This window comes from Alexandromys fortis, unplaced genomic scaffold (assembly GCF_014885135.2).
Source record: "Alexandromys fortis isolate MF-2015 unplaced genomic scaffold, M_Fortis_MF-2015_v1.1 scaffold_23, whole genome shotgun sequence".
NCBI classification, from domain to species: Eukaryota; Metazoa; Chordata; class Mammalia; order Rodentia; family Cricetidae; genus Alexandromys; species Alexandromys fortis.
This window is the reverse complement of record NW_026067907.1, coordinates 12,664,162-12,687,260: the sequence shown is the minus strand read 5'-3', so window position 1 is coordinate 12,687,260 and position 23,099 is coordinate 12,664,162. Positions and strand designations below refer to the sequence as shown.

Below are 23,099 nucleotides of genomic sequence, written 5' to 3'. Positions count from 1 at the left end.
AAAAGCAGCTAGCTCAGAAGCAGGACTGGGGACTCTGAGATAGGAAACTGATGTCTCTGGTTCTGGGAACAAGTCATTGTTCTTATAATCAGGACAGCAGGGACTGAGGAGAGACCCCGATCTATTCGGGATCCAGCTGATCCTGTTTACTGAACACTTGCTGTATATGATGAACCCTACTGGATGCTATCATGAGGGAAGAAGTAGAGTTAAGGGGCCACTCTGCAGAAACTGGTGCAGTGAGCAGAGACTGTGTAGTAGACTTCCAGAACCTACAGCTGGATGCAGAGGACTGCGGAGTATTTGGGCCCAGCCAGCACAGTGCAGCCAGATTTGAGTTAGGTGAGGAGAGGAGGGAGAAGGATTCGTGGAGAAGCAGGTAAGGCTGAAAGTAGGTTTTGAGCTGCACGAAGGCTAGATAGGTAGAAGCCTGTGTGGTATCCAGGGACCAAGTTCCTCCAAGAGCACAGACGGCCACCTTCAAGGACCTTGGAGAGTAGAAAGGCACAAAGGTCTGTCCACAAAGAATGAGTGATGATAGTACATCGGGGTCTCTGTGCAAGGGACCCCATGGTCACTGGGCTGGGCAAATCTGCACACAACGAGATGGAAAAGCCAATAGGCAGGAGAAGGACACTGGCTTCAGGGGAAGCTGGAGGTAGGAACTCTGAGTAGCCTTATTGAAATAGGAAGGGGGCTGTTACTGCCTCCAGTTGGTCTCCTGTTCTTTATATCCCTGCCTGTCACTGAAGATGCTAGCCGGCTTCCCGACAGCCATAGCGGGCAGCTCCTGAGGTGTGTACAGGACAGGATGGTTCCTGGCGAGGCTATAGGTGTGGGACGAGTTCCCCTCACACCTGAGGCTTGGCTGTTGTCCCTCTGTATACTCAGTTTCTCAGAAGCAGGAGGTCATAGTTAGATTTGTGTTTAGAAAGGCCCCTGGCCCCAGGAGAGGCTGTCTCAGTGAAGACCAGGTCTGGTGAGGGCACCCAGGGAACCAAGCTCAGCTCCAACCCCTTTGTCCTTTCTCCTGGGTCTCTTGGTGTGGGACCATTGCACAGTAGTGACACAGACACAATACCGGTGTGTTTGGGGCAGCTCATTCCCTGTGACTACAGCAATAAGAACAGCTTTAGAGGGAGAATGTTCTAGTCAGGATTTTTGTTCATTTTCTAAAACATTTTAATTACACTTTCATTCTGCTTTTTCTTTTATCTATAGGTTCGTAATGAAGAAACAAGCAGAACAGTAATGAAAGGAATTCAGCAGGCTCAAACCTTTTGTCTTAGGGATACCCTACTCTGTTTGCATACCCTCATACCCTTTGAATTTGGAAATCGGTTTGTGTAGGCACGAGTGGTGTCTGATATGCAAATGGGCTATGTAAATCAACAGGGTGCAGCCTCAGGTCTCTAGGGCAACAGAGCACCTGACAGCAGAACCAGGCAGTGCTGTGGTGTCAAAAACCATTGGCAGCTCATGCTGGAACAATCGGTGTCTATGACCTCCTGGGCTCTGAACAACAGGACTTATTGCCCAACCACAGGACCTATGCCTTACTCCATAGGTGGTGCATCAGGTCAGCTCTGGGCACTGGGCCTCTTTTGTAGCCATTGCCTGATTCTGTGAGAGGCTTGCAGCCAGCTCTGGGGGACCATGCTCCTACTTACCATGCTAAGGAGCAGCTCAAGCTCCTCATCATACTGATCTCAAGAGAACCACGGGTGACGCAGCAAAACACAAGGCATACGAATAAGATTCAGCTTCCTCTTGCTCGTCCCCCTAAAGCAGATGATGCCAAGCTCGGATACCCCATCTGCTGCTGGCTTCTGAGCACCCAGACACCACGGGAGATCCCACTTAATAGGCAGATGGGTTTGTTTGTGACAGGATATCACTGTGGAGCCCGGGTTGGTCTGGAATCAGCTCAGAATTGGAGAGATCCATTTGCTTCTGCCTCCCAAGGGCTGGGATTAAAGCTGTACGCCACCATGTCCCTCAGTAGGCAAATTTTAACATATAACTTTTGACATGAAGCATGGAGTGCAAGAGGCCAATCTATCAAAGAATTCCCACAGGCCTGCAGCTAAGAGGATGCCATCTTTGGGGTTTGAAGAGGCATTCACTAGTTCTAATACTTACAGCAGCTAACAATGACTGCCATTTATTATCTGCCATTTATTTTAACAGGTGCATTGATTGCTCGTTAAAGATGCTGAGCACCCGTACAAAGCACTTCCGGGGCACTTCCGAGGCTCTTCCGGTGCCCGTGACAGTTCTGTGAAGTGTGTGTTGCACCCACACTATAGTAAAGATGAAGCAGAAATGAAGAGTGAGTTGCTCGGGTGACTTCTTAGCTGGTGCAAGGGTGTGGCTGGGGTCAACCAAGGCCTCTGGCTTCAGAGTCAGCTCCCCTTTCTGCAGTCACCGCGCACGGCTGGTTAATCAAGGCTGGTCCCAGGAGTTGCCTTTAGTTGGCGCTTCAGGGATGAAGCACTCACCTCTTCCCAGAAGAAGCCGACATCTAGGACTTTTTCTCACCTGCTCTGAGAGCTGAGGGTACAAAAGCCTTGCCAAACTGCCCCCGCCCACCCCACCCCTGCCATGCCTCTCCCAACCCTTACACCTACCCCTGTCCTTGCCCTCACCCCCTTGTCTCTTCCCTCCAAGTGAGCCAGGCCTCAGGCAGACGCTCCTTCACAAGGGTGGCAGAGGACACAGTCACCTGAAGAAAGAACACAGCTCCCAGGCTCTGCCTCACTAGTCTTGCTAGTTCACTGTTATTTTTCTTAAACGTCAAAGGTTTTTTTTCTCATTTCCAAAAATGTTATTTCGTTTGACAGTCCCATCGTAACCTTCATGCCCAGGAATGTGGGGTGCTCTGTTGTCTGTACTCAGACTGTCACGTTCATGAACAAACAGAAACTACTGTCAGTCCCAAGGTACCGCTCACTAGATCTGCAGAACACGTTGCCGGGTTTCCTCTGAGTGTTTTGTTTTAAATACAGCCCCGGCCTCATGCCGCTGTTGGAGCCCCAATAACGCTGGCCAGAGTTGGACCCCATGCAACGTGGCCCATCTTGGGCCCCATGTTTTAATTGTGCAGGCCATCATTTCTGCCATCTGTATCTCACGCAGCACTGGGGGAGGACATGTGGCATTACCATGGAGATGATTTATTGGACCTGACCCGGGCAGGCTCCCTTGGTGCCTCTTGCTTCCCCTGTTTGCCTGGAGGGACAGACTCCCCACTTGGGTGGTCTGACGTTGCTGTCAGCAAGGAACAGGCAGAACCTGGGAGCTGACAGTGTTCGCTCTGGGTATTGTGGAAATGTATCCTGTAAGCTGCTCCCCATTTTCCTGTCCCCAAACCAAGGAGGTCATGCCTTCCAACAGGGAGCACCAGCACTCTCTCTAGGGCATGGCGTCTGCTAATGGAACCAGCCACAGAGAGCAGAGGAAGGGGTCTTCTTGCTGTTCTATGCCATCCTTGATGGCAGATGGAGAGGAACTGGGGGACGTCCGGAGGCACAGCGGGATCGCTCAGTATGTCCCGTCCACATGAAGGTTACTGTGCCTGTGACCCAAGCTCCTTCATGAAATCATCTCCATATTTTCAAGTTCTCTAAAATGTGAGTCTATCATAAAATAAAACAAATATTTCACAGCTGGTGCACAACAGAATTCCTGTGTGTACAGCTGCCTTCAGGCCAGTGAGGAGACAGGGCCTTAGTGACATGCTTCTCTCTCTCTCTCTCTCTCTCTCTCTCTCTCTCTCTCTCTCTCTCTCTCTCTCTCCTTTCTTCCTTGTCTCCCCCATATATCCTCTGTCTTTCTGCTTCAGGCAGAAAGCTTTACATGTCTCTTGTGGGCCAGGGTCAGAACCAGGGCAGCCGTCCTGTCATGTCTGTATTTCAGGCACACTCGGGTGACAATTGAAAATCAAGTTCCTGGATAATATCCACAGAGTCACAGCAAGAAAGTGAGCCAGATAGTTGTGCAACCAGGCCAGCCAGCAAATTCCTTTACTACCTGCTAAAGAGACAAGTCAGCTGTTCTTCAGCTGTGTCCTGTGGGGGTTCTGGGTCTGGGGTGAACCCAGATACCCCCTATACCAACACTGTCCTACGAGTAATGGGAGATAAGGCTCAGGCTCCCGGTGTGGAGTCCTGACCACTGAATGCTTGTAGACCAGGGAGATGTTGGATGAGGTATTTATGAGACTGTGTTCCGCTTGGACTCAGGGCCTTCTGGAGACTCGTGCCCAGACCCGTAGGTGGAAAGGCCTCTGTAGAGTAAGCTGAATGACAGCAACACCCACAGTGGCCACCTGACAGCTTCCCTCCATCGAGGGGACTGATGCCCAGGGAACTTGCCTTCGCTCAGGCCTGTGGTTGACTTTCTCAGGTCTTGACATCTGACTGCACCCATTCAGCTGCAATGGGAATGTGGTTGCAGAGACCAATGTGACATCCCGGAGCGGCTTCTCCCTCTCGTCTCATCCCTCCTGCGGCACCCTGGCTGTCCCTGACTTGAGTGAGCGACCACAAGCATGCCCACACCTTCTTGTCCCCATGCCAGGTTACACAAAGCCATGATTGTATGCCACAGGCAAGACTGGACAGGGTAGCTGGCACTGGGGATACGCCGCCGCCCTTGCTGAGGGCTCACGGTCTGGGGCTTTAGACACCTCCCTTTGTTTGATGATGCTATAAACCCTGACATCTGGACGTGTTCTGCTTATTCCCTCCAGCCAAGGTTTGCCTCGGCAGGAGAAACAGCCAACTGAAGCTGCCAGGCCTTCCAGTCTGCAAACAGGCCCAGAAAGGAGCTTCATAAAGACGGATAACTACCTGCTGTCTCCAGTATGGAGGACAGGAGAGTGCCCTAGAAGGGATGCAGAGACAGCACAGCTGCTACCTCAAAAGCAAGAACCCCGACCGGGGCACACAGCTTTGTGTGGTAGAGCTGAACAGGGCAGCAACCAAGGGACAGAAGAGATTCCGGACTCAGCAGACTCAGGATCCCCAGACAGAGCAGATCGGGGCAGAGGCCAGCTCAGTCACTCTCACAGGATGGGTGCCCACTGGCTTTGTTCCAGAAGGACCATCCTTTGTCGTCACACACTTCTTACATCAAAACCCTGACACTTTTGACATCACCTACTTATGTTCTAAAAAATAAAATCTAACTTTTGCCAAAAAATAATATGTTTAAATTTCCAAATTCTACTAATAAACCATTGCCATATACAAAAATATATAATACTAATTAAAAAATGGGTTAACATTTAAAAAAGGTTTCCAGGTTTAATTTGGTACTTAATAAATAAAAAACAAAAAAACAAATTTAAACAATTAAAACAAATTCAACAAAAATAAAATAAAAATAAAAAACAAAAATAAATACCTATAACTTCTTAAAATTGGTTTAAAAAAGGCTTTAAAAAGTTAAAAATATAAAAAAGTTCTTCTACATAAATTACAAAAATGTAAAAAACTATAAACTATATAACTACTAACCAAACCACTTACCCTTAGCTTAAAATACCATAAACTCATAACCAAAATAAAAATTTATATCACAACTAACGCCAAGCCATGTCTGGCATAACCAACCACAAACTCACATTGGAGACATCTAATAAAAATCTATTCTCATATATTTAATATAATAATTCTAAAAATAATCTATACCACATAAAGTAATATATACTGTTAAACAATCTTTCCTATATATAAAAAAGCCTCATACCTAATAAAAATACATTCAAATGCAATTCCTTTAAGTCTTATGTCTATTTGTCATTCGCTACCTCCTTACCCCCCAGTCCTAAAACCCTGTCCCATCAATCCCAGTAATCAGCTGAGCTGATCCACTACACTCTGTTCTCAGCTCTGGACTGTAACACACAGCGAAGATGGGCCCCTAGCATCCAGTCCCTCCGTCAGTTAGGGCAAAGTCTCCAGTGAGGATACTAGCTGGAAGCTGAGCCTACATAAAGAAAAATAAGCCACATAAAGATGAAATATACACAGAGAGCCTGGATTATGCATACTATTCTGTTTTCTTTGAAAGTTTTGTCGGCAGAGAGACATTTGATTCTGGGGGCTGCTAAGTTAAACCAATATAAAGGTATCTTGACTTCAAATTTTGGGTCTATGGATATGTTGTTTGGAAAAGAGGTTCTGCTTTTGTTTCCACAGAAGATGAGGACCTATGGACTCCTTCCAGGCTAATGTGGTTTGATGGAACAAGAGCCCCCAAAAGATCTCTGTGATCCTAAGAATACTTTGCTAAACAAACAGCAGGAAGCAGTTTGAAGAAAACAATGTCCAAATTTCCAAAATGATTGTTTATAAATGTTTGTTTTTATTTAAAGCAGGATATGATATAGAAATGAATACTTTACATCAGTACTGACTTTGGTTTATTGATACAAATTTAAGGTCAATTTTGTTATATGTATTGCTGTTTTTGTTTAGGGTATTATGTTTAGGCAGTTCTTTATAAATAATGTATAATTAAAAATTATAGATTAATAGGCAGTCATTTATAAAAGTCAAACTTAAAGTCATTTTAGGTTTTCTAGATATTCAGAGATATATTTCAGTTAGATAATCTTCAAAACTTCAAAGACCTACAGAAAATGGCATTTAAATATTTTAATAACTTAGGGCTTTTTATGACAATGAGACATGTCTGCTCCTGGCAGCACCATCTACTTCAAGAGGAAGATGGGCATCGAAGAGGATCCTTATGGAGTTTGATAGCCATTTGGGCAAGAAACTGCTCTTTTCTGGACTGCTTGATGGAATACTGTAAACTGGACATGCAGGACCCACAGAAAAATGACTGCTGAACTTGCCAAAAGAAGTTGAGATGGTCCTTTGGGGTTCCTGATTCACAGAGAATACTATCAGACATTCTGCAGGACACAGAAGAAAGTAACTGATGAACTTTGCCAGTACAAGACAGAACAGATCTTCAAATTTCCTGCTTCACTGAAAAGTATGTCAGACACTATGGGACTGTAGGCTGAAGATGGATGTCCCAACATTACAGAAGAACTCTGGGTGACGGTCCGGGCAGTAAAATGTCTCTGTCAATTCTAGCGTTTTGGAAGTTGCTTACAATACACTTCCTGTTTACTTAGGTAATAGTATATCCTTTTGGGGTCTTTGAAGAGTTAAAGACAAATATAGTTATAGTTTTCCATAGTTATGATAAAAGATAAATTAGATATGAAACTTTAGACTCACAAAGATAGGATAGATGATAGAGTATTTTCTTTAACTTGCCAAATGTAAATGGACTAAATATCGTAACTATAATTCTTGCTTGATAATTGTTTTGTTACATGTAATTTTACTATATTAAAGTTAAAACCTTACTTTTATTTAGACAGAAAAGGGGGCATGATTGGGAAGTCCTTCTGTAAATCTGTTGCTTTCATTAATAAATGAATAAATCTGCTTCAGCCAATGGCTTAGCAGAGAATAGCAAGGCAGGAAATCCAAACCTTGTGGTAAAAATACAAATTAAAAAATTTGGCTTAGGGCTGGAGAGATGGCTCAGTGGTTTAGAGCACCGTCTGCTCTTCCAGAGGTCCTGAGTTCAATTCCCAGCAACCACATGGTGGCTTACAACCATCTGTAATGAGATCTGGCGCCCTCCTCTGGCATGTGGGCATACATGGAGGCAGAATGTTGTATACATAATAAATAAATAAATCTTTAAAAAAAATTTGGCTTAATTTAAGATATAAGAGTTAGCCGGAAATATGCTTGAGCCATTGGCCAGTGTTGTAATTAATATTGTTTCTGTGTGATTATTAGGATCTGTGTGGCCAGGAATGAACAGTCTCCCCTTACACCTACACATCTCATCCCTAATTCTCTCCTCATCACTGTGTTCTCAGCTTCCATCTCCCCAAAACACAGGACCCCAAATATGTGCACAGATGCTGTGCATAGCTGCTGTGCTGCTATGTTGTTGCTGCTGCTGCTGGTGCTGCTGCAAGATGGTCACAAAAGGAAGGGTGCCCAAGTTACGAGCTGTCTGTAGCTTGTGAGATCATGTAGACATTTAAATGATAGTTTTAGGGATAGGGAAGTAGTGGCATTGTAGAAAGACTGCCAGCCATGTCTGTGTTTGACCCAGCACCACAATAGGTAAACATTGATAGATGGTAGATAAGTAGATGGATAGGTAGATAGATGATAGATAGAAAGAAAGATAGATGATAGATAGATAGATGATAGATATAGATAGATAGATAGATAGATAGATAGATAGATAGATGATAGATAGATAGATAGATAGATAGATAGATAGATAGATAGATAGATGATAGATAGATAGATAGATAGATAGATAGATAGATAGATAGATAGATAGATAGATGAAGGTAGGAGGTGTGTGTGTGTAAGCAGGGAGTACACTGAACATCATCCAACCCCACCGTGCACAGATGGAAGGGCACTCCTTTATGAATACTTTTTCACACCCACAGAGTCCCCAGAGGCTAAACCATAGGACGTAGAGCTCTGAAGGCTGGAGGTCCAAATGCCAGTCAGCCAGGGTCCCCCTCTTTCTCAACCCTTGTGTGTCTAAGCATGTGTGCCCCTCCAAAACTGACCTGTTGAGATCTTTGCTCCAAAGGAGATGGTAAAGGGAAATGAGAAAGGGGAAGTGATTGGTTGGGTCATGGGGTAAAGCCCTGGTAAAGGGTTTGGCAATTTCATAAAAGGCTCCAGGGAGCTCCCAGCACTTTCCACCTGTGAAGACAGAGCTAAATGTGTGTATGGCCTGGCAAGTAACCTTCACAAAGATCTGCTGTAGCCCTGAAGCCCAAGAACTGTATGAAACCAATATATGCTGCTTCTGAGCCACCCAGTCTACAGAACTGAGCTATGGATGACCAAGCGGACTGAGACCTGACAACTGCTAGGGACCGTGCCACATGGCCACTGCACTCTCCTCATTCCCTGGACTGTGCAATGGCTGTCTGGCTTCTTATGTCCTCAGCCACCCCACATTCCCTCTCCTGTCCTTGTCCTCTTTGAGGACACCCTTGTATTGAATTGTCCATGCTTTTCCTTCACCTCTCAGCCAGCTCCGTTCATAGCTGCCATTGTTAGGACTTTGTCATGTGGGGAGGCTGAATTTGGGGCTTCTGACTGAGACAGAGGGCCCGGGGCTTTCATGATTCCTGTAGATGTGAGCAGCTGTATAGACCTGGCCACTGTGAACTGATACCACTGCCTTAGCTTCTTCGCAAGGTTTTTGCCTCCAGGCAGCATCTTGGGGAGCTGGGTCTGGGGTGCAGTAGGGGTTTCTGGGTGACAGCATTTCACTTTGCCATCCTGAGAATAACAGCTCAGAGAAACTCCCTGGGCAGATGGTGTGTCCGCTAAGCAAGCACCCACCACTGGGTCACAGGCATCAGGCAGGTTTCTAGTTTGGTCCAGCTTGATTTCCTTAGCGTCTCTGCTTACACATACAGAACTGCCCTCATGATCCTGCCGTTCTAACCATGAAGACCTGAATTCACCTCCCCCGCCCCCCCCCCCCGCCGCACCTGGTACAAGTAGGGCATGGTGGCGTGTACCTGTAATCTGAAGAGGCAGGGGCAGAGGCAGTGGGGTCCTGGAACTCACTGGCTAGCCAGTCTAGCCTGATCAGAAAGCTCAAGATGTCAGTGAGACACCCCATCTAAAAAGAACTAAGTGAACAGATCTCGAGGAATAGCAACAAAGATTGACATATTAACATATACACCTGTCCCCTCCTCCCCACAGGTATACACACATAATCAATCAGTAAGTAAGTAAATCTGTTCTTTTACTTTTCCATTTCAGCAAACCTGATATTTTTGAGCAATATTAAAATCGTTTGAAGTAAATCTGATTCTTCCCAACCATACGCAGGCCTTTAGCATTCTAGTCTACCCATGACTATGGCTCAGCCACCCCAGGGTCTGTGCTTCCTGTTTCCCACAGACTGTGACAGGATAGCACCATCCTGCTTCCCGTGGACCAAGCACGCACAGAGAGCAGGCAGAACCCCCTCCTCCCATCATGTACCTCTGGTTTGCCGTAGTGATGTCTCCTGCCCCTGTTGCCATACTGACAGGTGAAACTGAAGCCTTTGACACCATGGTGACTGGTCCATGCCATTCTTTAGACATAGCCAGGGCTGCTCTCTGCCATAGCAGTGGGGTGTATAGAGTGGCCCAGGCAGATGGTGCAGCCAATATCAGATCCCCATACCGAGGTTCTTACTCCTCTGCATCCTCAGAAGCTGGGGACTTGATCCATGAGGGCTTAGCAGGGCTTCCTTAGTTTCCTCCCCAGCACGCAGAATGGGGCAGCCTAGAGAGAAAACATAGCCAATCACCTCAGAGTCCAAGATTTACAGCTGCACAGGTAAAGAAGAAGCTGGTGACTTGCCCAGAGTCGCCTAGCAGGTGGAAGACTGACCAGAGCCAGCAGCGTTTGTACCACCTGAATGACTCACTCCCACCCTGCCCTCTTCTGTGGCTTGATACGTGTGGACCTGGAACCTTTGGGTCAGGAGTGTAAATACTGGAGCTTGCCTTAGAAGACTCCCAGTGGTGGGGGAGGAGCCTTCTGGAACTTTCCACCTGCTAAGGAGTGGGTATCAGATGAAGTATGCAGCATCTTCCTATAGGAAGAGAAATACTATGGACACTCTGAGCTCTCTGAGCAATGGCCTCTCTGCAGGAATTCCACAGTGCTAGCTCTGTGCTGCTGGACACACTGACCACAACCCCTAGGAAACCTGTCACTGCCCTATGCCCGGTGACCCTCAAGAGTGTTTGCTGTCCCTTATGATGTCAGTAAGAGCATAATAAATTGCAAAATGACGGAATATATTACATTGTTTTAAATGGGAAACACGTTTTTCCCAAGCCAAGCTTGTGATGTTGAAGAAGCATGCCGGTGTGACTTCCGGGCTTGCTGAGGTGCTTGGGGGTTCTCTGCTTCTGTGGATCTCCTGATAGTGAATCTTTTCTCGGATACATCAATCCGTGTTCCCTTCCTAGCTTCTGTCGGTACCAGATTAAACCCTTGGCCCGAGGCATTCCTGCTGACTTTCACAAAAGGATTTTAAGACGTGTGAAAGGACTGAATTCACAGTTGGACTTGGTTAATAAAGAAAATGATTTCTAAACCCCAGCGGCTGAGCCAGGGCCCATGAAAGCCTCACCTTGCCAGGCTGGGTGGGGACCCGGCTGCTGAGAGATGCTGGAATCCTTCGTGACCACGTCACACAGTGGAAAAGCAGAGAAGAGAAAGTCTGGGGCCACAGCGCGCTCAGAGGCAGTGCAGGCGAGCAGCGTTGGGTAGAGACTCAATGTGGGCAGGGACTGGATTCTGCTTCTGGGAGCTGAGTGACTTGGGAATCTTGCCCAGCCTAGCTGATGTGATCTTCCTGGTTTAGCAAATGAAAAAGAGGGTAGAGATCACGTAACTTTAAGAAGAAATTGAAAGACAGTGGTTGCCCCATTTCCCAAAGAATGCCGGTGCTGTCTTGATCTTGGTTATCCATAAATTTCCAGGTCTCAAAATACACATATTTCACCTTCTAGGGCATTGAAATAATACAGCTGGTACAATTTGATGTACACCACCCCCAAAGACGTGTGCCTTCCAGTTCCTGAGTGGAAAATGCTAGGAGTTCTTAATGCAGTGCCGAAGCTGATCACTTCTCGGGTTTGCCTTAAGCAGGGTGGTGGTTGTCTGCTAGCCCTGGGCTTGTGCCAGCAGCCAGAATTTGCATGTGGGCACAGTCTCCCTCTACTTTCACAATTACCTCTGGGAGGCTTTGAAGCCCCAGAAAATGTCCCTAAGGGCTTGTCTGAAAAGCCTGGTTTTGTTCAGCCCGTCTGTTTTCAAAGCTGGCTGGGAAAAAGATATGTGTGTAAGAAAGGCACCTAGCGATTAGCATGTACACCTGGCCCTGCGTTCTTGCACGTTCCCAGCAACGGCAGGGAGTGGCTGCCTCCCTAAGTGAGGCACTGACCAGGGAAAATGCCCCTCCCGGGACTCAGCATACCTTCCAGTCTCCTTCCTTCCTGAAGGCTGCCCTGAGCACCCTGGTCCTAGTCAGTACTAAGGAGCCCCCAGGCACAGTGTGGACAGAGAATCGCTGGCTGAGCTAGACCAGTGCTCAGGGACTGGAAAGAAAGTGCCTCTAGATCCCCGAGGCTACATTATTGCTCAGGGTCTCTAAAGTCGCTCAGGCTGCCCTAGAATGGGGCTGTAATCCCCATTCTCAGTGATTCAATATGTACCCCAAAACTCTGCCCTCGAAGAGCAGAGGAAGGAATGTCCCTGCCCTAGGCCCTGGGCTTTTCTTCTTCACTTTGTGAACAGCAGAGCTTTCTGCTCACCTCGAATGAAAACAGAGATTAGCCCCCAGCACAACCTACAGGACACTGAGCATCCCTGAATTAAGACGGACCAGCCTCTGAGAGTCCCCAAGAGCCCAACAGATGAATTAAAGACAGGAAAATATACTCCACAGCTGTCAGCTGCCACCCTGCTCAGCCTCCACCGCCTGACGGCCAAAGGGGTGTCTACACCAGGACTAACGCGAGCACCTGGGGTGACATCCTCACAGATAGTCACCCATGCAGTGCTGAACGCTGGCTGTGTAAGCCTGTGCCTGGTGTGGCCGGTCTCAGCACCGCTGTTGTTGGGCTGCACATACCAGGAAGGCTTGCTTCCCAGCACACAAACACAACTCCCCACTGTGTGCTGGCTTATCAGCCTTAGGAAGTCTGGGAGATTAAGGTACAAGCCTAGTGTTTTTCTATGGGACTAAAGAGGCCTTTTAATCTGAAGTATGCTGGCAGTAAACAGAAATGTTTTATGAGAAACCATCTAATGTGATATGGTTCTATGGATGTTCCTGTCTGCTAGGTAGAAACCCTATCACATTGAGAAAAATAGGGCCAGAGGGACCATGAAGCAGTGAAGGCCATGCTGTTGATCCCAGAAAAGGTTAGGGGGACACAGGTGAGATCAGAAGGCACAGCGGTGAGAGAGCTAAATGCGTGGTAGGCATGTGATCAAACACCATGGTGTGTGCTACAGAGGGTCAGGCTGTACCTGACCGATGGAGTAGAATGTGTAAAGGAGGAACTCAGGGTAGGGAGACTGGTGGATTGAGCCCTGGAAGAGCACATTCCCCAGAACCCCACCATTGCTCAGGACAAGAGCCCCCTTTGGGTGATCCCAATTCAGGCCCACCCTTTCTCTGTCTTTGTTTCTGCAGATGAGAAAAAGACTTGGACCAGCTGATGCTCCAGCTTCAATGGGCGCTCTCACCTGCAGAACTTAACCTGGGACATCATTTTATAAAGGTAGAAGATGCATGTTACTCTTGTCCATGTTGTTTCTGATTGGGGCGAAACTCAGTTAATTAACAAAAGCAGCAGTCATAGGCCAGCAACAATGTTTCTTTTGACAGAACCACGGGCATCGTCAGTTTGTCCTCGAAGCTTCCTTCTGTCGCTTCTGTTGTAGACAGGTACAACCACCACTGCCTCAGGGCTAGAGTCACTGAGAGTGAAATTAAACAGCGTGCTTTGTCTTTTCATACCCCTCGGGTCTGAGGCATGAATGACGCCCACGCTTGCCTGCCGTAGACTCCATCCATAGCAAAGGTTATCAGAGAGCAGAGAGGGCCTGCTGACCTGCAGGTGACACAGACAAAGGACTTCCAGCAGCAGGGGCCAAGGCTCCACTTACTGCTGACTCCCACAGAGATCCTTTTCTTAAGTTAAACAGTCAATTAAACAGGGCTGGCTGAAGAGCCAGGCCAGTTAACCATTAATCCTGGGGAGGGAAGTCAGCCCGCTCCTGCTCCCTCGACCACCACGGTTGGAGCTGTGACCTGTGGGTGCATTCCGGGGATCGTCTATCCAGACTGGGAAGGCAGATCGGGCATGGCTGACATCAACCTTGAAGGAGAGCCACATCCATGAGTCTGCACCCTGAGTTTCTTCACTGCTCTCTTGTCCTTGGTGACAGTCAGAGGAGGGAGTTCGTGGGGACTGGGGAGGACGGACTTGCCTCTGGACCCAGGAAGAAGAGTTCTTTTACCTGCCCTAGGGGTGTGGCTGGAGAGTTCTGAGCCACAGAACAAAGAATGTAAGGGATAGGTGCTCAGAGTTTGAAGGGACAAGGACACTTGGGGTTCAGGACTGTAGTATCAGTGGGCCACAGACAGGAGCTATGCCAACTGCCAGCCTTCTAAATCCAGACAGCGACAGCAAGTACCCTACATTCCTAACAAGACTGTTGCCACTGTGGCACAGAGAGAACCCCAGGGACCTCACAGCCTTTTCCTTCACAGACTCTCCATGACCATGATGGCTAGAACTAAAGCCCCAGACAGTGTCTTTCCGGCAGTACGGAAGCCATGTATGGGGTCATGGCTTCTACCAAGTCCCCGCACTAGCCAGTGTGGAGAATTGATCCCTCCATCAAAAAGAAAGAAGAAAACTCTAGAGGCTGGAGAGATGGCTCAGCAGTTAACCGAGGACTGCTCTTGCGTGTGGTTCCCAGCTCATGTCTGCCTGTGACTCTGGTTTGGGGAACTCTGGCACCTCTGGTCCACTAGCGTACTTGCAAACATGTACACACATACATACACATAATTAAAACTAATAAAACTGAATCTAAAAAATAAAGAAGGAAATCTCTGGAACCTCAGAGATGAGGGAAGTAAAAGCAATACCCATAATTCTCCCAGGCTGCTGCCCTAAATACAGACAGGACCAGCTGCCAGCACTGGGGTCCCTGATGCAGAGCCCAGGGTCTCCAGACTTCCTTGCAACACCTGAGTCCCAGCCAGGAACAACTCTGAGGGGCAGAGCCTGCCTGCTGCTCCCACAGCCGAACCCAGCCCCGCCTCCCTGGCTCCGAGGTGGAAGATGGAACCTGTGCAGGTAGAATTAACACACACTAAGGAGCCAGGGTGATTAACGAGTTTGGATGGAAAGGGAGAAGCGGAGGAAGCAGAGCAAATGCTGCCACCAGGCCTGTAGTTACAGTTACCTCCCTGAAGACAGCCGGCCTCTGCGGCAGCCCGCCTAATGGTTCCTGGGTAAACAGGGGGCTTAGAAGGAGCAGCTCCGCCCACTCGGCCCTGCTCAGACTTGCTCCCTCCACAGAGGAGCCAAGTGAGGTGCCTCCTGGATCCCAGCTATGACGGGAGTGGAACGAGTAATTCAGCACGACCACGTTCTGTTTCCACGTGGAATACGTTGCTTCACTTGCCCACTTGATACTATTTTAAGGTAGATTTCTCTTAGGCTGTGTGCACAGAAGAGTTGGTTTTTTGGTTCTTGTTTTTTTTTTCTCCCCCCCTCCCCCCCCGCACATGGCTTTTCTTAGGAAAAGCGCGGGGGGGGGGGGAGTTGGCGGGGAGGAAACATGATCCATGTAGGTTTGGGTCCTCAAAGAGAACTAGAACCCATTTGTGCTTCCTCTGCTTTGAAACCATCACCTTGAAGCCCTGCTCAGGTAGCCAAGCGGTTAACCTGTTTCATGAGAAAGAGGGGCTGTGTTTGGCAGCCAGCAAGGCCCTTTGTAGTAAGATCTCTTATCAGGACCCACAGGTTCACAGGGCAGCGGGGACATGAATGCCCTGGTTTCTGTGGCTTTTAAAGTGAGCCCTGGACGAAAGCGTCTCTGGAGCTGGCAGAGCTGGGGTTGAGAAGATAGGCAGCTGGATGTTTCCTGAAAGACATTTTCCAGCCTCTGGAAGATCAGAGGCGCTTTCAGCTTCCAGAAAGGCGACGTCGCGGGCTGCACACAGCACGCACAGATTGCCTCGTGCGTGCGTCCTACCATACCCCCAATCGAAGGTGGGCCCGGGGCACGGGGTTGGTCCCACACCAGAAGCCTCACTCTGACTTCCTCTGGGGCTTTTGTGCTGCTGGGTGCTTTGTGTTAGCGACAGTCAGACAGTCAGAACGCCTGCAAAAGGGGTGCGCGGCCTCCCGCTGGGGGAAGCATTTCATTCATGGAGCAGAGGCAGAAGTATGGGCTCATTGAAAATGAAGCAGCTCGTGTAGTGGGATATGGTGTGTTATTCCTTGGACAGTGAATCCAGAGACCTGCTCTGCCTTCTGTGGCCGCCACAGATGATCTGCTTAGGACCAGGGTTGGTAGGGCTTCAGCCTTAGCCTATGGACAGCCCCACATACCCGTCATTTCCCACACCATGTGGAGAGACACCAGGGCACAGCCGCAGCTTCTCCACTGCTGCTGTTGGTCGTCTCGTGGCCCGGCTCTGAGGTACCATGGCTCCTGGGCCTGGGAGAAGATCCCACCCAACCATCTGGCCCCATCCAGTGTGGGAAACAGATGGTGCTGAGCTCTGTTTAAAGTGAGCAATGCTCTTTTCTCATCTCATGGGCGGACTGTCTCCTCCCTCTACGTCCTGGGTGTAAGCGCCTCCATAAAAAACTCCCATCCTACAGCCTGGCTGTACCTCACTCTGGCTGGACACCTGGGTGGGCCAGAGATGGCATCAATTCCTGACTTGACTTTTCTAAAAAAAAGAATCCCACCCACCTGGCCTGTCTGGTAGAAACACCTAGAACAAGAGTCTCCTCGGTCATAATCAGAAGGCAAATTGCAGGGGGGGAGTAGAATATGAATTATGCACTTTGCCGGCAAGTAGGCACAAAACAAGAGAGAGGCCGCTTCGTCCATCCCCAAAGCCTGTTATGAGGACCAGGAGACAGGCCGCCAAGTTAGCACACCCTGGTTGTGGGTCTGCCGAGCTGGTTGACAGAAGAAAACAGTGGCTTGGTGGCCTGTCTCTCATTGGTGTTCAGACTTAGGCATGAAACCCACACGCCTATGCTAATGAGATAGTTGAAGTCTTCTGTCTGACCAGTGACAGACAGACCTGCTCTTTGCTTTCTATCACTGCAATAGAACATTCCGACCAAAAGCAACGAGGGTGTGTGTGTGGAGGGGGGTGTTATTTCTGCTGACATTTCCAGTTGTCGGTCCATCCTTGAGGAAAATTCCAGGCAGGCGCTCAAAGCAGGAGCCTGTAGGCAGGAAGTGAAGCAGAGACCACCAAGGGGCACTTCTTCTGCCTCCCTGCCAGCTCTCTCTTGTATACACCCCAGGGCCATCTGCCCAAAGAACAGCACGTCTCACAGTGGGCTGGCCCTCCTACACCAGTCAGTAACCAAGACAATTCCCCACAGATATAGGCACAAATCTGATTTGGATGGTCCCTCCGTTGAGATTTCTTCCCAGGTGATGCTCAGTTGTGTCAAATTGTCAACAAAAACGAACCAGGATAGCACTGGTCCGCAGCTCTGACATCCACTGATGCTGCCTGTTTGGAGAGCAAGGGAACAAGAATCTCTCACACATAACAAAATCCCAACTGTGCACACTCTACCCTGCCGCCCCATTTTAAAGGGCAACCAGAGCGCTCTGGGTAGAACACACCCCACTTGTCATCACCCCCACAGCAGCAGGGCTGTGTGCCTGATATGTGTTAGCAGTCTGTGTGTTGTGAGGATGGGGGTGGGTAGGTATGGTAGCCGTGTATATACTGTGTGGCGTGAGACACGAGTATGTGCAGTGATGTGTGTTATATCTAGATGTGAGTTTTAGTGGTATATATGGTGTGTGTATGTGTGTGTATAGTGTAGTGTATAAGTGCACGGTGTTTTCTGCACATGCATAAAGAGAGTGCATGACAGCCTATGATTTCCTGTGTGGTCGGAACACTCCAGCTACTGTGGCTGCTTCCTTGGTCTTGAGCAAAGCCCGGTGCTCTGCAATCACTGCTTTCTTTAAAAAATAGAAGCCTGTGGGCTAAGAACTAAGAGATCTTCCACGGAAACCCCCAGAGGTGTGATTCTCGTGTTGTTGCGTTGTTGAACGTACAGGTGGTCTCAGCAGAAATGGATCTGCCTTGGCAGCATGACTTTCAGCCTCGGGTGGCATCAGGTGGCACCTCAGAATGAGCCTGGTGGCAGAGAGGCATCCTTGGCATTCACCCCAAACACCTTGAGCTGCCCAGAATGGCAGACTCTGGCACTCAAACCCTTCGTGTCCATCATCACTAGCTGTGGTTCCCACACTTGCTCTGGCAGCCTGGGGTGGGACGGGGCTGTCTGTGTGTGTTGTATGGAATCCTCGCCACTGCTTCCAGGATCGGCACAGACATGCCTACTCCCGCTAGAGACATACAGGCGTGCAAGCCCTCATTTCCCAGCTGGGCTTATCACTGCCGCCGAGAAGAGCCTACTCTGGTTGTGCAATTGGACTCCCCAGCTTTAACAACTCAAGCAGCCCCATTCCCTGGGGTCTGAATATGAGCAAAATGTGAAACCAATGCCTGTAATGAAGACCTAGGCTGGAGAACTGGGAGGCAGGTATGCTCATACAGTCCTAATCCAGGGTACACACCTCCTGTGAACTCCCCCACCCTTGCCTCGCCTTTCGCCAAGACTGGCTTTCTTTGAATTCTCATTTCTCTTGCAACTGTTGAACTTGAGGGAAATCTTCTCAGAAACCTGAGCTGGTCCAAAATCTCTGCCTCCTGTTACTGTTTCACGAAGCCCAGGGGATCCCAGGCCCTGCACTCCTGGTGTGCTGCAGAAGGCAGGCTCCCCCAACCCCACCCCAGGATCCCTGTGTCAGGGAGGAGTGCCGGTTCCCTGGAGCCAGTGCTGCCTTTCTCCACTCAGCAGCAGCAGATTCTATACAAGCCTTTGGGTCCTGGACTCCTGGGGCCTCACTGAGGCGAGGATGCTCCTGCCACCCTCATCACACAGCACCGTGTCCGCAGCTGTCTCAGGCGGGAGGATAACTGTTTTCCCATAGCCGGCTCCCGTTTCTAATATTCTCTTACTGGGATGCTGTCTGCTTGCAGGGGTCCTCCCCTGCTGTGTCCTTAAGGAACCCACACTCAGACGAGGCTGAGTCTGCATTGCTGTGATCTTGCTGGGGCCATCATTGCTGTTGTTTTGCTGTGACACTGTTGACACACTCTCAAAGCAGAAAACAGGTGTCCTGGCCATGTCCCCTGCCTCTTGAATAAACAAGAGCCAGGCAGTGAGCCCCTTGTCGTGGCTGTGTTTCCATGAGTTCCTTTTCCTAGAGAAGAAAATAGGAGTTGAGGGAAATACAAAGCAGTTATCTTCGGCCTTCAGGTTCATCTAGCAGCCCATACTGGAGCCCCAGCAAAGGTGCCTACCACCCACAGGGCTGAGGGCTCCTCAGGAGCACCACCTAGCTCCTACAGCCTCCTGGGTAGGGCACAATCTGTGAGGCCAAAGACACACTCTACGTGCTTTCCCTGGGGCCTCAGCCTTTGCCTGAAACCTTGCTCAGTCTCTCTCTCTCTCTCTCTCTCTCTCTCTCTCTCTCTCTCTCTCTCTCTCTCTCCTTGCTCCTGACCTTTCTGCACGATTCCAGATTCTCTCTGGTCCCAGGCTAACCAGACCCTGACAAAAACATCCTTACCCAGGTCTCAGTCCCAATTATATTCTCCAGCAAGCTATGGCATCCAGTCCCCAGAGAAGGTGAACTCACACAAAGATGAGAAATGCTCAGCTCCGAGGTTGACACAAGGACATGGCTCCCTCCCTCCACATTCTTGAAAGGCTTCCTAGGTCCTGGCAGGTTAGAATGAGAGAAAGTTGTATGGAGGAAGGGCTGGCATTTCCCATTTCCCACTCTGTGGGTACTTTCCCCACCCACCTCATACACCCTTGAGTTTCATGGTCCTCCGAGGGAGGACTGACTGTCTTGGACTCTCCAGACTGTGGATACACCTAGAGCTGAACCAGCTATGTCATGACAGGTAGTCTTTAGTCAGGCACTGGAGGCTGGGGGAGGAAGCATGAGGTCCTGAGGTGACTGTTCTTGTGTGTGTATTAGCTCCTCTTTTGAAAGACTCTGGCTTATTTTGGTCCTTCATTTGCAGCTGTAGGAAGCTCTCCTCCACCTCTGGAGAGTTTGGAGCCAGACAAGATGGCACAGACCTGTCCGCCCAGTTGTTCAGCAGGAGGCAGAAGGATTGCAAGGGTCTATGCCATCTTGGGCAACTTAGCGAGACCCTGCCTTAAAATAAACCAGGGATGACGGTGGAGTTCAGCAGGAGATGCTTGGCTGGCTGGTGGGGGGCCCTGTGTTCAATCCCCAGTGTCTGTTTTGCCAAGAAGCACGTGAAAAGAGCAGAGACCTGCAGATAGTGCGGGGAATCTAAGAACTGCCTGCTCTAGGGTCAGAAAACAGACTGTCCCCTCCCCCCTAGTGACTGTCTACAGCCCAAGACCCCAGCAGGGCGCGCACAGCTGCTTGGGGACCCGGTTAATTTTTAAAACTTCTGTGACCTCTCAGAGCCTCCTGAAGAATAAACAGTTTTAATTATCCCCAGCGCTGTGCTCGGGGATGAGGTCACGAGGTCAAGAGGAGAGGGGTGGGCTCTTCCATGGGACACAGCAAGGACTCGCTTTAAATAAATACTTTGAAAACCAGGACTGAAAGCAGCCTTCACCTCTACCTGGTGGCCAGTTGGTCTGCAATTGATTCATTTTCAGACTCCTACGTCAGCGAGCAGACTCAGAAATGCCCTTTAAGCCTTTCTAACCGAGGGCTTCTTCAGCTGTGGAAGAATATGTAGAAGAAGGTTTGCAAAGGACAACCCTATGTCTCCTCAGTTGAGACGTACTTGAGACCCATCGCTGTAGGAAACTTTATTTAAATTTTGCCTTACATTTTTTTCATATTACAGCTAATGAAACTTTTGTTTGAATTAGCCACTTTATGAGCTAGTCGCTTTCCAGAGAGATGTCAAAGCTCACCGGGCCTTGGTGCCATTCAACCACCCCTGCTCCAGGGTGATCCACTCCATCCTTGGCTCAGCTCATAGTGCTGTCTGGGGCAGATGCCCACCATCCTGCAGCTTCCCCTTGAGTGGCGCCTGGTGACTCGAAGAATCAAGGGTAAGCCTTTGGTCTGGTTTTACTGAAAACATGACATCACACTTGGTTCAGGAGGCCTGGGTCAACAGTGGCCTTCCAGAATCTTCTGTTTGTGTCACTTGGGATCTAAGCCAAGGCCAAGGGCTCCCGTGTCCTTCTGTACATCCATTCCGTTTTCCAAGGAGCTCTCTTCCCATTCGGGCCCCAAAGAGCAATGCCCAGGATAACAGGGTGACCTGGGAGGCTGTGGGGATAACCGGAGAAGACACACCCTGAGGAGATCCTTCTCAGCTTAACTTGTTATCTCAGTTTTGTCGAGAAATCCTGTTTGTTTTCGCTCGCCTCCCTTTCAGTCCACAGTGAGCACCCCCTGCTTTAATCTCCATCATTACAAATTGATAGACAATCACTGTAGAAAATTCAGAAAGGTGAGTAAGCAAGGAGGAGGTGTGGGGGGAGGAGAGGAAAAAGAGAGCAGAAGAGAGGGGAGAGGAGAAGAGAGAAAAGGAGAGAGGGAGGGGAAGTGAGGGGAAAGGAAGAGGAGAGGAGGGAAGAGGAGAGGAGGGGAGAAGAAGGAAGAGGGAAAGAGAAAGAAAAGGAGGGAAGTGGAGGGGAGGGAAAGGAAGAGGAGAGGAGGGGAGGGGAAGAGAGAGGAAGGGGAAAGAAGAAATAAAAGGAAGGAGGGGAGGAGAAGGGTAAAGAGAAATAAAAGGACGGAGGGGAAGGGAGGGGAAAGGAGAAATAAAAGGAGGGAAGTGGAGGGGAGAAAAAGGAAGAGAAGAGGAGGGGAGGGGAAGGGAGAGAAGAGGAGAGAGAAAATGAGGAAGAGGAGGGGATGGGAAGGGAAGGAGAAATGAAAGGAGGGAAGTGGAGGGGAGAAAAAGAAGGAAAGAGGAGGGGAAGGGAAGGGAAAGGAAGGGCGAGAAGAGGAGAGGAGAGAGAAAATGAGGAAGAGGAGGGGAGGGGAGGGAAATGGAGAGGAGGGGAGAGAAGAGAGAAGAGGAAGGAAGGGGAGAGGAGGGGAGTGGAGGGGAGGGGAAGGAAGCTAGTTTCATCATCTATGCAGCAGCTGCTAGAGACAGGCTAGGGACAAGGCTCAAAGATGTGCACAGGCAGGTGTGCACGGGGCAGGGGCCGGGAATGAAGCTGCTATCGGGTGATATGGAGCTGATATGATGGCTTCCAGCTCCTGTCAGCCTGGACACAGCAGCCAGAAGAGGTAAGTGTGCTTCCTACTTCCCCAAATACGGGGCCACTCAGAGAACTCACACTGCAAAGTATTTATTGACAGCAGTTAAATCATTTATGGTGATTTAGATCAATGGAGTGTCCTATCTGAGGACACCCAGAATAAACAGCCCAGCCCAGTCCCTTCTCTCTTGGGTGATAGGGAGCTGAGCTGTATGGAGCAGAAGCTAAAGTCCATCAACGCTCTCAGGAGCTGCCAGCTCCTCCTCACTGAAGGCTCATCCCTGCAGCCTACAGGATGCCCGGGGTGCCCAGGGCATGTGCTGGCTCTGCCTCCTCCTCAAGCTTATGTTTCTGGGACAGTCCTGCCAGGGAGATACATATCACAGTCTTTCCTGCGGGGACAGTGCATCTTGTAAGAAAGTAAACCCAGCGAGTTCAAGGGCTCTGCCCGTGGTGCCGTGGGGCTCTGTTGTGAGCCTGCACACTCAGGCACCCACCGCTGGCCCCGCCTCTGGGGTTGGCATCCACTTACCTCACGGAGCAGGGTACTCAGAGACAGAAGGAGAAATGAGCGGCTCTCTCTTGCTGATGTTGTAGGCCTGGTGCAGTAGGCTGCTCCCAGCAGAGCCTGGGCTGTGAAGGGCTGGCCTCCACTGCCACCATCATTCCCACCCGGTTCCTCAGACTTCATGGAAGCCAGTTGCATCCCTTAAGGTGGAGCCGTCCTCATTCCATCTGAGTGTTCCTTCTGTAAACACTTAGCCTTCACACCCGTGAACCCTTTGTCAATCCAACAACTCCTTCGCTGGGTCGGTCGCTTATCTGCTCACTTGATGGCCCCTGCGTTCTCTCAACCATTCCTTCATCCCTTTAAGTCACTTCTGCAGCCCTGGAATCA

General features: G+C 49.4%; 1 long non-coding RNA gene across 1 annotated transcript; it reads right to left on the bottom strand.

Annotated features, from left to right (window-relative positions):
• Positions 1-2,663: 2,663 nt before the first annotated feature.
• On the bottom strand, positions 2,664-11,570 carry LOC126497849 (uncharacterized). Its single transcript, XR_007590693.1, has 3 exons — positions 11,236-11,570; positions 10,089-10,376; positions 2,664-2,725 (listed from the first exon to the last, which is right to left on the bottom strand). It is a non-coding gene; the product is annotated as an uncharacterized lncRNA (long non-coding RNA).
• Positions 11,571-23,099: the final 11,529 nt, after the last annotated feature.